A 13,659-nucleotide genomic window follows, 5' to 3' on the forward strand; every position below is an offset into this window, starting at 1 on the left:
CCTATATATTCTGCCTCCCTGATATCTCTGCAGATGGATTAGCCCTCAGAAGGACTGTTTGTTGAGATGGATATGTGTCTCTAATATAGTTTGGTACTACTACACTAACTAGAAACAAGCAAATCTCTCCCTGCTCAGCAGCAGCTCTCCCTACACTGTCTGATTCCGGAGTGATTGTGGCGAGCATGGCGGCACCAGGTCTGATATAGACCTGATGACGCTGTGCGGCCAGACAATCACTGTAATGCCACAACCAACATGGCTACGGCATTACAGTGAGTGGCAGGCAATCCCTGCATGTTCATTGTCGCTCCAAAGAGCGCCAAACATGCAGGGAGGAGACGCAAGCTCCCGCCGAGCAACCCCGGAAATACTCGGCGAGCTCCAAGCATCTAGAGCTGTGAGATGCTCGGGCGAGCACCGAGCAGTAGCGAATGCTCATCACTACTTTTTAACGAAGGCTCAGACCGGTTTGTTATATTCTAAAAACAGAAAATCTCTTGATTCTTGGAATAAAAGGTACATACTGTACATCAAAACTCAATATTTTAATAATTTGGCTTATCGCTTGTAAGCTCCTGATATTGACACTTTTCATACAAAGTTAAAATTTATACCATGTATAATTGCGCTTGTTTAGTGTTGTTTAGATATTTTTATATATATTATCATGTTTATAAATGCTCAACAGGACCCTACTTCCCTCCATTCCTCTCTACCCTAGGCCTTCCCATATCCTAAGCTCATTCCTGTTGTTTCCTCTTTATAAAATGAATGTTGACATTTATTACAATGATTATTCCTTAATATTATGTATTTGAGCATTCAAGAATATATATATACACAGTACAGACCAAAAGTTTGGACACACCTTCTCATTTAAAGATTTTTGTGTATTTTCATGACTTTGAAAATTGTACATTCACACTGAAGGCATCAAAACTATGAATTAACACATGTGGAATTATATACTTAACAAAAAAGTGTGAAACAACTGAAATTATGTCTTATATTGTAGGTTTTTCAAAGTAGCCACCTTTTGCTTTGATGACTGTTTTGCACACTCTTGGCATTCTTTTCATGAGCATCAGGAGGTAGTCACCGGAAATGGTTTTCACTTCACAGGTGTGCCCTGTCAGGTTTAATAAGTGGGATTGTCTTATAAATGGGGTTGGGACCATCAATTGTGTTGTGCAGAAGTCTGGTGGATACACAGCTGATAGTCCTATTGAATAGACTGTTAGAATTTGTACTATGGCAAGAAAAAAGCAGCTAAGTAAAGAAAAATGAGTGGCCATCATTACTTTAAGAAATGAAGGTCAGTCAGTTCGAAAAATTGGGCAAACTTTGAAAGTGTCCCCAAGTGCAGTTGCAAAAACCATCAAGCGCTACAAAGAAACTGGCTCACATGAAGACCACCCCAGGAAAGGAAGACCAAGTGTCACCTCTGCTTCTGAGGATAAGTTTATCCGAGTCACCAGCCTCAGAAATCGCAGGTTAACAGTAGCTCAGATTAGAGACCATGTCAATGCCACACAGAGTTCTAGCAGCAGACACATCTCTTCAACAACTGTTAAGAGGAGACTTTGTGCAGCAGGCCTTCATGATAAAATAGCTGCTAGGAAACCACTGCTAAGGACAGGCAACAAGCAGAAGAGACTTGTTTGGGCTAAAGAACACAAGGAATGGACATTAGACCAGTGGAAATCTGTGCTTTGGTCTGATGAGTCCAAATTTGAGATCTTTGGTTCCAACCACCATGTCTTTGTGCGACACAGAAAAGGTGAACAGATGGACTCTACATGCCTGGTTCCCACCGTGAAGCATGGAGGAGGAGGTGTGATGGTGTGGGGGTGCTTTTCTGGTGACACTGTTGGGGATTTATTCAAAATTTAAGGCATACTGAACCAGCATGTCTACCACAGCATCTTGCAGCGACATGCTATTCCATCCGGTTTGCGTTTAGTTGGACCATTATTTATTTTTCAACAGGACAATGACCCCAAACACACCTCCAGGCTGTGTAAGGGTTATTTGACCAAGAAGTAGAGAGATGGGGTGCTACGCCAGATGACCTGGCCTCCACAGTCACCAAACCTGAACCCAATCGAGATGGTTTGGGGTGAGCTGGACCGCAGAGTGAAGGCAAAAGGGCCAACAAGTGTTAAGCATCTCTGGGAACTTCTTCAAGATTGTTGGAAGACCATTTCCGGTGACTACCTCTTGAAGCTCATCAATAGAATGCCAAGAGTGTGCAAAGCAGTCATCAAAGCAAAAGGTGGCTACTTTGAAGAACCTAGAATAAAAGACATATTTTCAGTTGTTTCACACTTTTTTGTTAAGTATATAATTCCACATGTGTTAATTCATAGTTTTGATGCCTTCAGTGTGAATGTACAATTTTCAAAGTCATGAAAATACAGAAAAATCTTTAAATGAGGTGTGTCCAAACTTTTGGTCTGTACTGTATATACAGCTGAAACCAGAAGTTTACATACACTATATAAAAAGACACACATGCAAGTTTTTCTCAATATCTGGCTTGAAATCAGAATAAACCTTTCCCATTTAAGGACAATCAAGATTACCATAATTTTTAATATTTGCCAAATGCCAGAATAATGAGAGAGAGAATGTTTTAAGGCATTTTTATCACTTGCTGCAAAGTCAAAAGTTTACATACATTTCATTAGTATTTGGTACCATTGCCCTTAAACAGAATGACTTGGGTCACACGTTTGGGATATCTTTCCACAAGCTTCTCACAATAGTTGATCAGAACTTGGGACCATTCCTCCTGACAAAACTGGTGTAACTGATCCAGGTTTGTTGGTTGCCTTGTTCGCACCTGCCTTTTCACCTTTGCCAATAAATTTTCAATAGGATTGAGATCAGGGCTTTTTACACAGTGTATGTAAACTTCTGGTTTCAACTGTATATATATATATTGTGAGGCAGTGACCGGGACGTTATATATCCCCCAGAATGTGTACAGAGATCTATTAAATCCATTGGAGTGCATTGCAGTCACAAACTCACCTGCGGCTGCAATGCAGGAATGAAGTTGAGCATTGACCTGGTCAGACTAACTGGCTAAGGCAGATTAAGTAAAACCCGGCAGGGCCTTCATTTCTTGGTGGAGGCTACAGGAAGGAAGTTGGGCGGCCTCCTCCCTCCAACCTGGGTTTTCCAGTGGCTCTTGCCACAGGTCCTTTAAAAACTCTGCACTAAGGATTAGTGTTGTTCTGTATTGGAACCTGCTAGGAGCATAGCAGGAAAGCTCAGCAGGATTGAGTGTGGCTGAACCCACGCCTGGGAAGGCTCTGCACCTGTCAGGCTCTGAGCAGCCCGGCATGGCCGTTACCCACGGCAACCGTTGTTTAAGGACTCGTGTTAACCCGGCTGCGAACCGGAGGACTTTTCTGTTTACCCGTGAGTGCTGAATAAAGCTGTTTATGTTGGACTTGCTTGGGTCACTGCCTCAGTTACTGCACGGTGTGAACACCGCCGCCTTATAATATATATATATATATTTATATATATATATATATATATATATATATACAGTGGGTACAGAAAGTATTCAGACCCCTTTAAAATGTTTCACTCTTTGTTTCATTGCAGCCATTTGGTAAATTCTAAAAAGTTCATTTTTTTCCTCATTAAAATACACTCTGCATCCTATCTTGACTGAAAAAAAAACAGAAATGTAGAAATTTTTGCAAATATATTAAAAAAGAAAAACTGAAATATCACATGGTCATAAGTATTCAGAGCTCAGTATTGAGTAGAAGCACCCTTTTGAGCTAGTACAGCCATGTGTCTTCTTGGGAATGATGCAACAAGTTTTTCACAACTGGATTTGGGGATCCTCTGCCATTGTTCCTTGAAGATCCTCTCCAGTTCCATCAGGTTGGATGGTGAACGTTGGTTGTCAGCCATTTTCAGGTCTCTCCAGAGATGCTCAATTGGGTTTAGGTCAGGACTCTGGCTGGGCCAGTCAAGAATGGTCACAGAGTTGTTCTGAAACCACTCCTTTGCTATTTTAGCTGTGTGCTTAGGGTCATTGTCTTGTTGGAAGGTGAACCTTTGGCCAAGTCTGAGGTCTAGAGTACTCTGGAAGAGGTTTTCAACCAGGATCTCTCTGTACTTGGCCGTATTCATGTTTCCTTTAATTGCAACCAGTCGTCCTGTCCCTGCTGCTGAAAACACCCCCATAGCATGATGCTGCCACCACATACCGCTTAGAATCATCACCAAAAAGTTTTATCTTCGTCTCATCAGACCAGAGAATCTTATTTCTCATAGTCTGGGAGTCCTTCATGTGTTTTTGAGCAAACTCTATGAGGGATTTGCACTGTCTTTCACTGAGGAGAGGCTTCCGTCGGGCCACTCTGCCATAAAGACCCGACTGGTGGAGGGCTGCAGTTGACTTTGTGGAACTTTCTCCCATCTCCCTACTGCATCTTTGGAGCTCAGCCACAGTGATCTTGGGGTTCTTCTTTACCTCTCTCACCAAGGCTCTTCTCCCACGATTGCTCAGTTTGGCTGGACAGCCAGGTCAAGTAAGACTTCTAGTGGTCCCAAACTTCTTCCATTTAAGGATTATGGAGGCCACTGTGCTCTTAGGAACCTTGAGTAATGCAGAAATTCTTTTGTAACCTTTTCCAGATCTGTGCCTTGCCACAATTCTGTCTCTGAGCTCCTTGGGCAGTTCCTTTGCGCTCATGATTCTCAATTGGTCTGACATGCACTGTGAGCTCTGAGGTCTTATATAGACAGGTGTGTGCCTTTCCAAAGTCCTATCAGTTTAATTAAGCACAGCTGGACTCCAATAAATGAGTAGAACCATCTCAAGGAGGATCACAAGGAAATGGACAGCATGTGACTTAAATATGAGTGCCTGAATACTTATGACCATGTGATATTTCAGTTTCTTTTTTTAATACATTTGCAAAAATTTCTACATCTCTGTTTTTTTCAGTCAAGATGGGGTGCAGAGTGTACTTTAATGAGAAAAAAAATGAACTTTTTAGAATTTGCCAGATGGCTGCAATGAAACAAAGAGTAAAAAATTTTAAGGGGTCTGAACACTTTCCGTACCCACTGTTTATATACTGTGTATACATATGCAAAGAAAATCAATGGTCGTCTGCACCTGCCCTAGGTTAAATAAAACAGGTCACCAACTCACACCTGATTGATTAAAAACACCAGACTCTGAGCTCACAACCACATTATCTGCTAATCCTAAAGATTCACATACTTTTGCTTCTCACAGACATATTTTGGCATTTATTTTTTCACTTCAAAAGTGACAAAAACTAATATTTCTAACTCATTTGTTTTGTTTTATTTTCTTTATTTCCTTTTATGACTTTTATGAAAATCGGATGTAGTTTGCTGTCCGAAAATATGCAGAATTATTCAAAACCCTAAAGGGTTCATAAACTTTCAAGCACCACCATAATTGTCCTTAATTACAGTATCTTAATAAATATAAGAGTCTTCGAATCCTTAGGGTTAATGTGTTTACACCATATCTGTCCTACTCTTATTTTGATCTGTTTTTTTAACCAGCCTTAACAACCTTTCCTTATATAGAAATAATTGGAACACATAGCTTATGGGTATTTAAAGATTTCTTGTGTGAATCTTCATTAAACTGTGTGAAGCTTAAAGGTTTTGGTTTTCAAAAATATGAATTGTTTTTTTTTTCCTGATTTAAGATAAAAGAATGTACATGTGCAGCTAATGCAGTAATAGTTATCTCTCCATGCGCAGTGTGTCTTAGTTACAAAGCAATGTGGTCTTTGGAAGAATGATTGGATAAGGTGACCTTTATGAAACATTGATTTAGTGCTGCTTCTAGGAAAAATGTATTATTGTACTATTATACTTTAACATTGCATAAGAGAAAATCAGTTCAAGAAAATTTCTGGTTGTGAAAAGATACAAAAAAACAAGGGCTAGTAGGTCAAATGGGATGGTTTCCCTAATGTATTCTCAGGGAGGAAGCTGCACTTCACAGCGAAATGTATGGGAGCTCATTCTATTTGACTCACAAAGTCATGTTTTTTGCTTTTCTCCTCTGTGCACTGTGTATTGCTTTACCTTGTTTTTCTTGGTATATTGAATCTGGTTAAAGCTAAAAATGCCACTGAGCTGCATTTTTCTTGCATAGTATGCTTATTATGCACTAGTAACTTGCATTTACTCAATCTCTCATTATTAGTTTACTTGTTGCTTGTTGCTTATCCGTTTGGATTAATAACCTTGAATTAAATTTTTGTCCTTTCACGACTAGTACACTTGTTTATATATTGACCATTGGTCATTCTTAATCTTTATTAAGGGGTAGCTTTATATTAGCAGAGTGTTTAATATTACCTGTGTGCCATGTATTTTGAGCTTGCCCTACTCTTATTAATTAAAGAAGCACTCCTCCCATCAAAGTTTGTATCATCTTATTATATTGCAATCATTATATTATATAGCACTGTGTACTTTCTACCCAGTTAATTCTTCTCTTTTCTTTGCTCTATGTAGAAACAGGAAGTTTCTTTTCCCCACATAAATCATTCCCCTCTTTTCAGCTCCTAACCCAGCTGCTCCCTCCTCCCCTGCCAGGGACTTTTGCAGTGACTTATTACTCATACAGGGGAAATAGACTTCCTGTTTGTACATAGAGATTAGAAGGATTCAGCTAGTCAGTTTTTAGTCGCAGAAAATAATTAGCTGGGTAGATGGGCAAAATGAGCAATTCTAAGTACACATAGCTATATAATATGAATATTGCAATATATAAAGAGAATATTATATGAATGCTTTTTTAAGCATGTAATTCTCTTTTTCTCTATATGTGCACCGTCATGTGTGTCACTATTTGTTCTTTGTGAAAACATACAGTATTTCAAAAACCTTTTGTGTTCAGTTATACAGAGAAAGGGGCTGATTCATTAAGACTGGCGTTCTTTACACCAGTCTTAATAAAGGACTCACCTTGCCATAATTGTTACGCCATAGTTTTTCAGGTGTAAAAAACACCTGCACTTTTGATTAATTTTACTGGCAGATGTAGCCACGCCCGCCACCTCTCCAAATCTCCCAGCATTATAAAAAACCTAGCCTCCTCTAACCTTTTGCCAAAAAACTGCAGCCATGGGTTCTTCAAAGCAGCTGCATAGCACTCTGAAAAGGAAATTGGCAGAGGCCCACAAAGCAGGAGAAGGCTTTAAGAAGATAGCAAAGTGTTTTCAAGTTGCCCTTTCCTCCGTTCAAAATGTAATTAAGAAATGTCACATAACAGCCTTCTTATAATGAGGGCAATCTTGGCTACCACCCGGGGCCCGAGGCTCTAGGGGACCAATTGCCAGATTGCCCTCATCATAATGTTGTGTGCGCTGATGAGGCGCACATATCCCAGGCCACTCCCGCAGCAGCTGTGCAGGGCCGCCTGCTTCTTTTTCCACCGGGCCAGCACTGCACCTTTGCTTGTGTAAAGGGGAGTGGACCAAAATTCCTCCTGACATGTGCGCAACCCTCATCATCAACTACAAAAAACATCTGACTGCTGCGCTTGCCAACAAGGGTTTTGCCACCAAGTATTAAGTGTTGTTTGCCAGAGGAATCAAATACTTATTTCTCACTGCAAAATGCAAAAAAATGTATCTAATTTATACAATGTGATTTTCTTGATTTTTTTGGATATTCTATCTCTCAATGTTAAAATGAACCTACCCTTAAAATTATAGACTGTTCATGTCTTTGTCAGTGGGCAAACTTACAAAAACACCAAGGGATCAAATAATTATTTCCTTCACTGTATATGAGTGTGTTCATCTATGTATGTCTGTGATATTTCTATTTATATGTATTTTTGTGTATGTCTTCAAATGGGTCTATGCCTGTATGTGTCTTTTACGTCTGTATATGCTTGTGTGTGTGCAAATTTTTGCGACACATATATGTGCAAGTTGGCACGGGTATACATGACTGCATGTGCATGACTGCATGTGCATGACAGTGTGTGTGCCTGCTGGTGTTTGACTGCGTGTGTGCATGACTGTGTGTGTGACTGCATGTGTGTGTGTATGTGCGTGTGTGTGACTGCATGTGTGTGTACAAGACTGCATATGCGTGTCTGACTGCATGTGCATGACTATGTGCATGCCTGCTGGTGTCTGACTGCATGTGTGTGACTGCATGTGTATGTACAAGACTGCATTTGTGTAACTGCGTGTGTGATTACATGTGTATACTGGGCTCATTCTGTATCTAGGGAGGCTATGTGGGGCCTCATACTGTATATTGGCGGCTAAGTGTGGCCTCATGCTGTATATGGGAAGCTACGTGCGGCCTCATACTAGATATAGAGAGATACATGTGGCCTCATACTGGATATAGGGAGATACGTGTGGCCTCATACTGGATATAGGCAGCTACGTGTGGCCTCATACTGGATATCGGCAGCTACATTTGGCCTCATACTGTATATAAATGACTACATGTGGCCTCATACAGTATATAGATGGTTACATGGGGGCTCATACTGTATATAGGAGCTATGTGGGGCTTAAACTGAATATAGGGAGCTATATGGGGACTCATACTGTATATAGGGGGATTATGTGGGGGCTCATTCTGTATGTAGTGTGTCATATAGGGCTCATACTGGATGTAGAGAGCTGTGTGTGGGCTCATACTGTATATAGGGGGATGTCAGCATACATAATTGTGCTTAATATTAAGTCAAACAATGAATGTAAAAAAATAATTATAATTAATATTGAGCAGAATTAATTTCAGCCTATTGGTTTGGTCTCCACAACAGTCTCATGTGGCGCCTTGGAAAAATTAATCTCCCACCCCTGCTCTATTTTGTATACCGCTATGTTATGCATAGTGCTGTACATAAGGGAAAAATGTGCATGATGTGCTATGTGTGCCTCTATCTCTGTCATTTTCCATCTACAGATCTGCATCAGAGCACCTGTGTGTTACTCACATGAACTATCACATGATTTATCAAGGGGGATCATGTGACATGTCGCTAGATGCACTGAGTACCTGGGGGGGAAACCACGCCTTCTAAATTGCCCGGGACCCTGGCTACTCTTAATCCATCCCTGCAAATGCACATCACAATTTTCAGATTTATATTTTTTAAATATTTAGAAAACCATGTATCATTTTCTTTACACTGCACAAATACTTGTTTTTTTTGTTGGTATATCACATAAAAGCCCAACTAAATACACTTAAATTTGTTGGTGCATCTGGAAAAAAATGTGGAAAAGTTCATGGGGTATGAATACTTTTCAAAGCACTATAATTCAACGCAGTTGAGTTCACATGGACCTATGAACTGTTAAGTTTTTCACATGGACCAAGTGCATAGACTATTCTCTTCTCTATATCGGATGAAACTCGTCTGTAAAAGTCTATAGGAGTGCATAAATTGGATCCCAAAACAATATTTGTTTTGCATCCTATTTTTACTAATACATTGCTATTAAAAGCCTTGGAAACTGAATTTGATCATGTCCATTTTAAAATGTTGATGCTTAAATACAGATGCAAAACGAATGTCTTATCACACGAACGACAATACAGATGAAAATCGTACAAGTTTTCTGGATGAGAATGTGACAATTTCCATACTCTTTATCTAACCATTATAATCCTGATTTGACAAGCTTGCCTTTAAGCCACATGCAATCCGAGTAACCTCAAATACCAAAAAACTCTGTTTATGTAAAGTGAGGGTTATACCAAAAAGGTTAAATAAAATTATACAAAGATTGGAAAAAGAAAAGGTTAGTCTCAATACTTTGTGCCTTACCTATCAATCTTATCAACATTACTTATGTTGCAATGTGAGATATGTTCATTGAAAGAGCATGTGTGCAAGCAGAATCAAGGAATATTATCTCAGCCAAATGAGGTACCGAAAACTGCATAAATGAAGGTGTTTGACATTATTGTAATCTACCTGATTGTTTGTAATAATAATGACATTGTGTTCCAGACACACATGATTAAAGAGTTCCATTTCAATCGTGAAAAGCTTGAAAATAAGCTAATTGCAGCATCTCTTTCACTTCTTTCCATTTCACAATCGATTTTTTTCATTCATAAAGAAAGACTCCAGATAGACTGTGGAATAAACAGAACACACATTGGGGGGATTTATTGTTACTGTCTTAGGCTATGTGCACACAACGTCTTTTTCAGTCGATTCCGTCTGGAATTACAACATTGTCAAAACAACATTGTTGTGTAAATATGTCAATAATAATTTAACTATTTGTCTTAGCGATTTACCCTTGTCTAGACATTTTAGAGGCAATGTCTGCTTTAAAATAAAAATAGCCCAAAGACTTGATATGTTTATTGTTTTTTTGGGAATTGTTTTTGCGGTGTAATTTGTGTGTTAAAAATAACTTAGCAATATGATTCTCCTCATTAGTACAATTACGGCATTACCAAACTTTTTTTTTTTGTGTTTTTATTATTTTGGTGGTGAAAAAAAATCAGATATTTAAAAACAAATGTTTTTGATTTTCCAAGACCCATAATGCTTTCATTTTTCGGTCAATAGAACTGTATGAGAGCTTATTTTTTGCCGGGTGAGACATTTTTACTGATACCATTTTGGGGTAGATATGATATTTTGACAGTTTCTTAAATCACATTTCTGTGCTATTGCGGTAACCAAAAAGCACAATTTTGGCGTTTTTATTTTTTTTTGTTTACAGTGTTTACCGATCGGGTAATTATTTTTTGATAGATGAGATTTTATGTATGCAGCGATACCACATATCTGTATTTTTTATCTTTTTTATTATCTTTATTTTTAATGATGGAAAAGGAGAGTAATTTGATCTTGTTTTTTTTATTTTTTTGCATTTTTTTTTAAACTTTTTTTTTACTTTTTACTGTATTCATTAGTCCCCTTAGGGGACTTGAACCTGGGATCATTTGATCCCTTGTACTTTACACAGCAATACTATAGTGTTGCTGCATATAGTAAAAATCACGGACTCCTTTGAACTCCAGTCACAGGCTGTGTTTTAAGAGAGCTCTGTGATAACAAGCATGGAGGTCTTCAACAGACCCCAGGCTGTCACAGAAAACCATTTTCACCCGGCAATTGCATCCCAGGAGTGCCAATGGGTGCATAGAATGATGTGCCCCATGCCAGCATGCTGCTGAAAGTGTTTGACAATGTAATTTAACAGGTTAACCTTTGTGGACAAAGGTCTTCTCCTAGAGATGAGCGGTGTTTGAATCGAACTGTTCGCCAATCTCAAATTCGAGCTGTTTTGGGCGGTGTTCGAGCCGTTCGGCGAACACGAACGATTTGAAACAAATCCGGCTGTTCGAGGTTATGTTCGATAACTGTTCATGCACCCAATTTGTAACTGGATTTTTTCTCAGTAATGCTGAAAATTAATGTTAATACACAATTTGAGTGTACAGCGGGGCACGGGATGGATCTCTGCAGAAATAATGAAGATCTCCATTTTTTTTTCTCTTTCCCGCATTTACAGTGGGGAGATGCAATCTGTCAGCCTATCAGCAGCGCACACACGGAGCGAAGTGCTTTTTTCACACAAGCAAGGGCATGTGTCATTGGCAGTGTATGTGACATGTCCTTGCCCTATAAGACCCAGCCATTTTCCCCGTCGCCACCATTTTCTCACTGCTGCAGCTGAGTGCTAGACGGCACTGCTGCTGCTGTTAGCGCTATATTGTGCAACTGAATTGCAAGCGAATTTTCTCCTAAATAGACAGAATGGTTTAGGGAGTAGGGACTAGTTTGCAATTGCAGCCCTTTTGAGGGCTAGGTTACAGCAGTTCCTAGCACTTTTAGCAGGCAGGTCTGTGCTCTTAAGTCGACAGATAGGTTGGGAGTAGTGACTAGTTGTAATTCCAGCCCTTTTGAGGGCTAGGTTACATCAGTTCCTATCACTTTTTGCCAGGAAGGTCTGGTTTAGAGCTGTGCAAGTGCTTTTCACAGCACTTGGCTAAATCTAGCTAAGAAAATCCTTTTGGGCCTCTTGCAGTGTGTGTTAGTCAGTGGAGTAGCCTATCTGTGTTGCAAGCTACACCACCTGGGTATGTAATACAAATTTTTTTACTGCACCTAGCCAAGTAAAACCTTTTGGGCCTGTAGCAGTGTGTGGTACTCAATCTGTTAGGCCATCTATACCAAGCTCCACCAGTTTTGAAATGAATAATAATTTTTAGCTGCATCTTGCCTGGAAAATAATTTTGGGCATAGTAGTAGTGTGTGGTACTCATTGTATTAGGCCATCTATACCAAGCTCCACCAGCTTTGAAATTATTAATAATTTTTAGCTGCATCTTGCCTGTATAATAATTTTGGGCATATTAGCAGTGTCTGGTACTCATTCTATTAGGCCATCTATACTAAGCTCCATCAGCTTTGAAATTACTAATAATTTTTAGCTGCATCTTGCCTGGAAAATAATTTTGGGCATAGTAGCAGTGTGTGGTCCTCATTGTATTAGGCCATCTATACCAAGCTCCACCAGCTTTGAAATTAATAATAATTTTTAGCTGCATCTTGCCTGTAAAATACTTTTGGGCATATTAGCAGTGTGTGGTACTCATTCAATTAGGCCATCTATACTAAGCTCCACCAGCTTTCAAATTACTAATAATTTTTAGCTACATCTTGCCTGGAAAATAATTTTGGGCATAGTAGCAGTGTGTGGTACTCATTGTATTAGGCCATCTATACCAAGCTCCACCAGCTTTGAAATTAATAATAATTTTTAGCTGCATCTTGCCTGTAAAATAATTTTGGGCATATTAACAGTGCGTGGTACTCATTCTATTAGGCCATCTATACTAAGCTCCACCAGCTTTCAAATTACTAATAATTTTTAGTTGCATCTTGCCTGGAAAATAATTTTGGGCATAGTAGCAGTGTGTGGTACTCATTGTATTAGGCCATCTATACCAAGCTCCACCAGCTTTGAAATTAATAATAATTTTTAGCTGCATCTAGCCCGGTAAATAATTTTTCTTCCCAATAGTGGTAGCAATAGAAATATGGGGCGCGGGCCTGGCTAACAAAATTATACGCTTCACAACAAAAAACACCAGCCTAGCGCACTGTATTAATAAGATGGCATCATCGTCTCTCCCAGTGCTAGGCCAACTACGCCGGCTAGCATTCCTGTGCCTAAAACACAATGTATGGGTCCGCGCTAGCCACTATGCTGAGGGGCCTAAAGCTGCTGCTAACGCTTTATCACAATTCAATTGGCTGATTTTCACAGAGCTCTTCCCAAACGCCCACCCATCGGGCAACAGTTGCCCACCCTCCCTATGGGATCTAGTGGCGAATAGTTGATGCCATTAATCAGAGCGTCAGTTGCCCCGTCGACTTGGCAAGCATACGATAAGTCATGGGAAGAGTGGACACGACTAGTAGCAGGCAGACGGGTTGACCAATGTGAACAAGCCAGATTACAAGTCACCATAGAATTTCTCCACCAGCTAATGATGAGGGGCATATCAGGGGATTCAGCGCAGCGGTGTCTGACCGGAGTAGCATTTCACTTCCAACTACTGAATTGGGGAGATGTGACAAAGAGATTCATCATCAGACAATCCATAAAA

General features: G+C 39.7%; 1 protein-coding gene across 8 annotated transcripts in view; it reads left to right on the top strand.

Annotated features, from left to right (window-relative positions):
• The window catches only part of HRH2 (histamine receptor H2), a 360,194-nt gene that overhangs the window by 119,464 nt on the left and 227,071 nt on the right, over nt 1-13,659 (top strand). The window lies entirely within an intron of this gene.

The sequence above is a fragment of the Phyllobates terribilis genome, unplaced genomic scaffold (assembly GCF_046119375.1).
Source record: "Phyllobates terribilis strain yellow unplaced genomic scaffold, ASM4611937v1 Scaffold_11__3_contigs__length_659146591, whole genome shotgun sequence".
Taxonomy (NCBI): Eukaryota; Metazoa; Chordata; class Amphibia; order Anura; family Dendrobatidae; genus Phyllobates; species Phyllobates terribilis.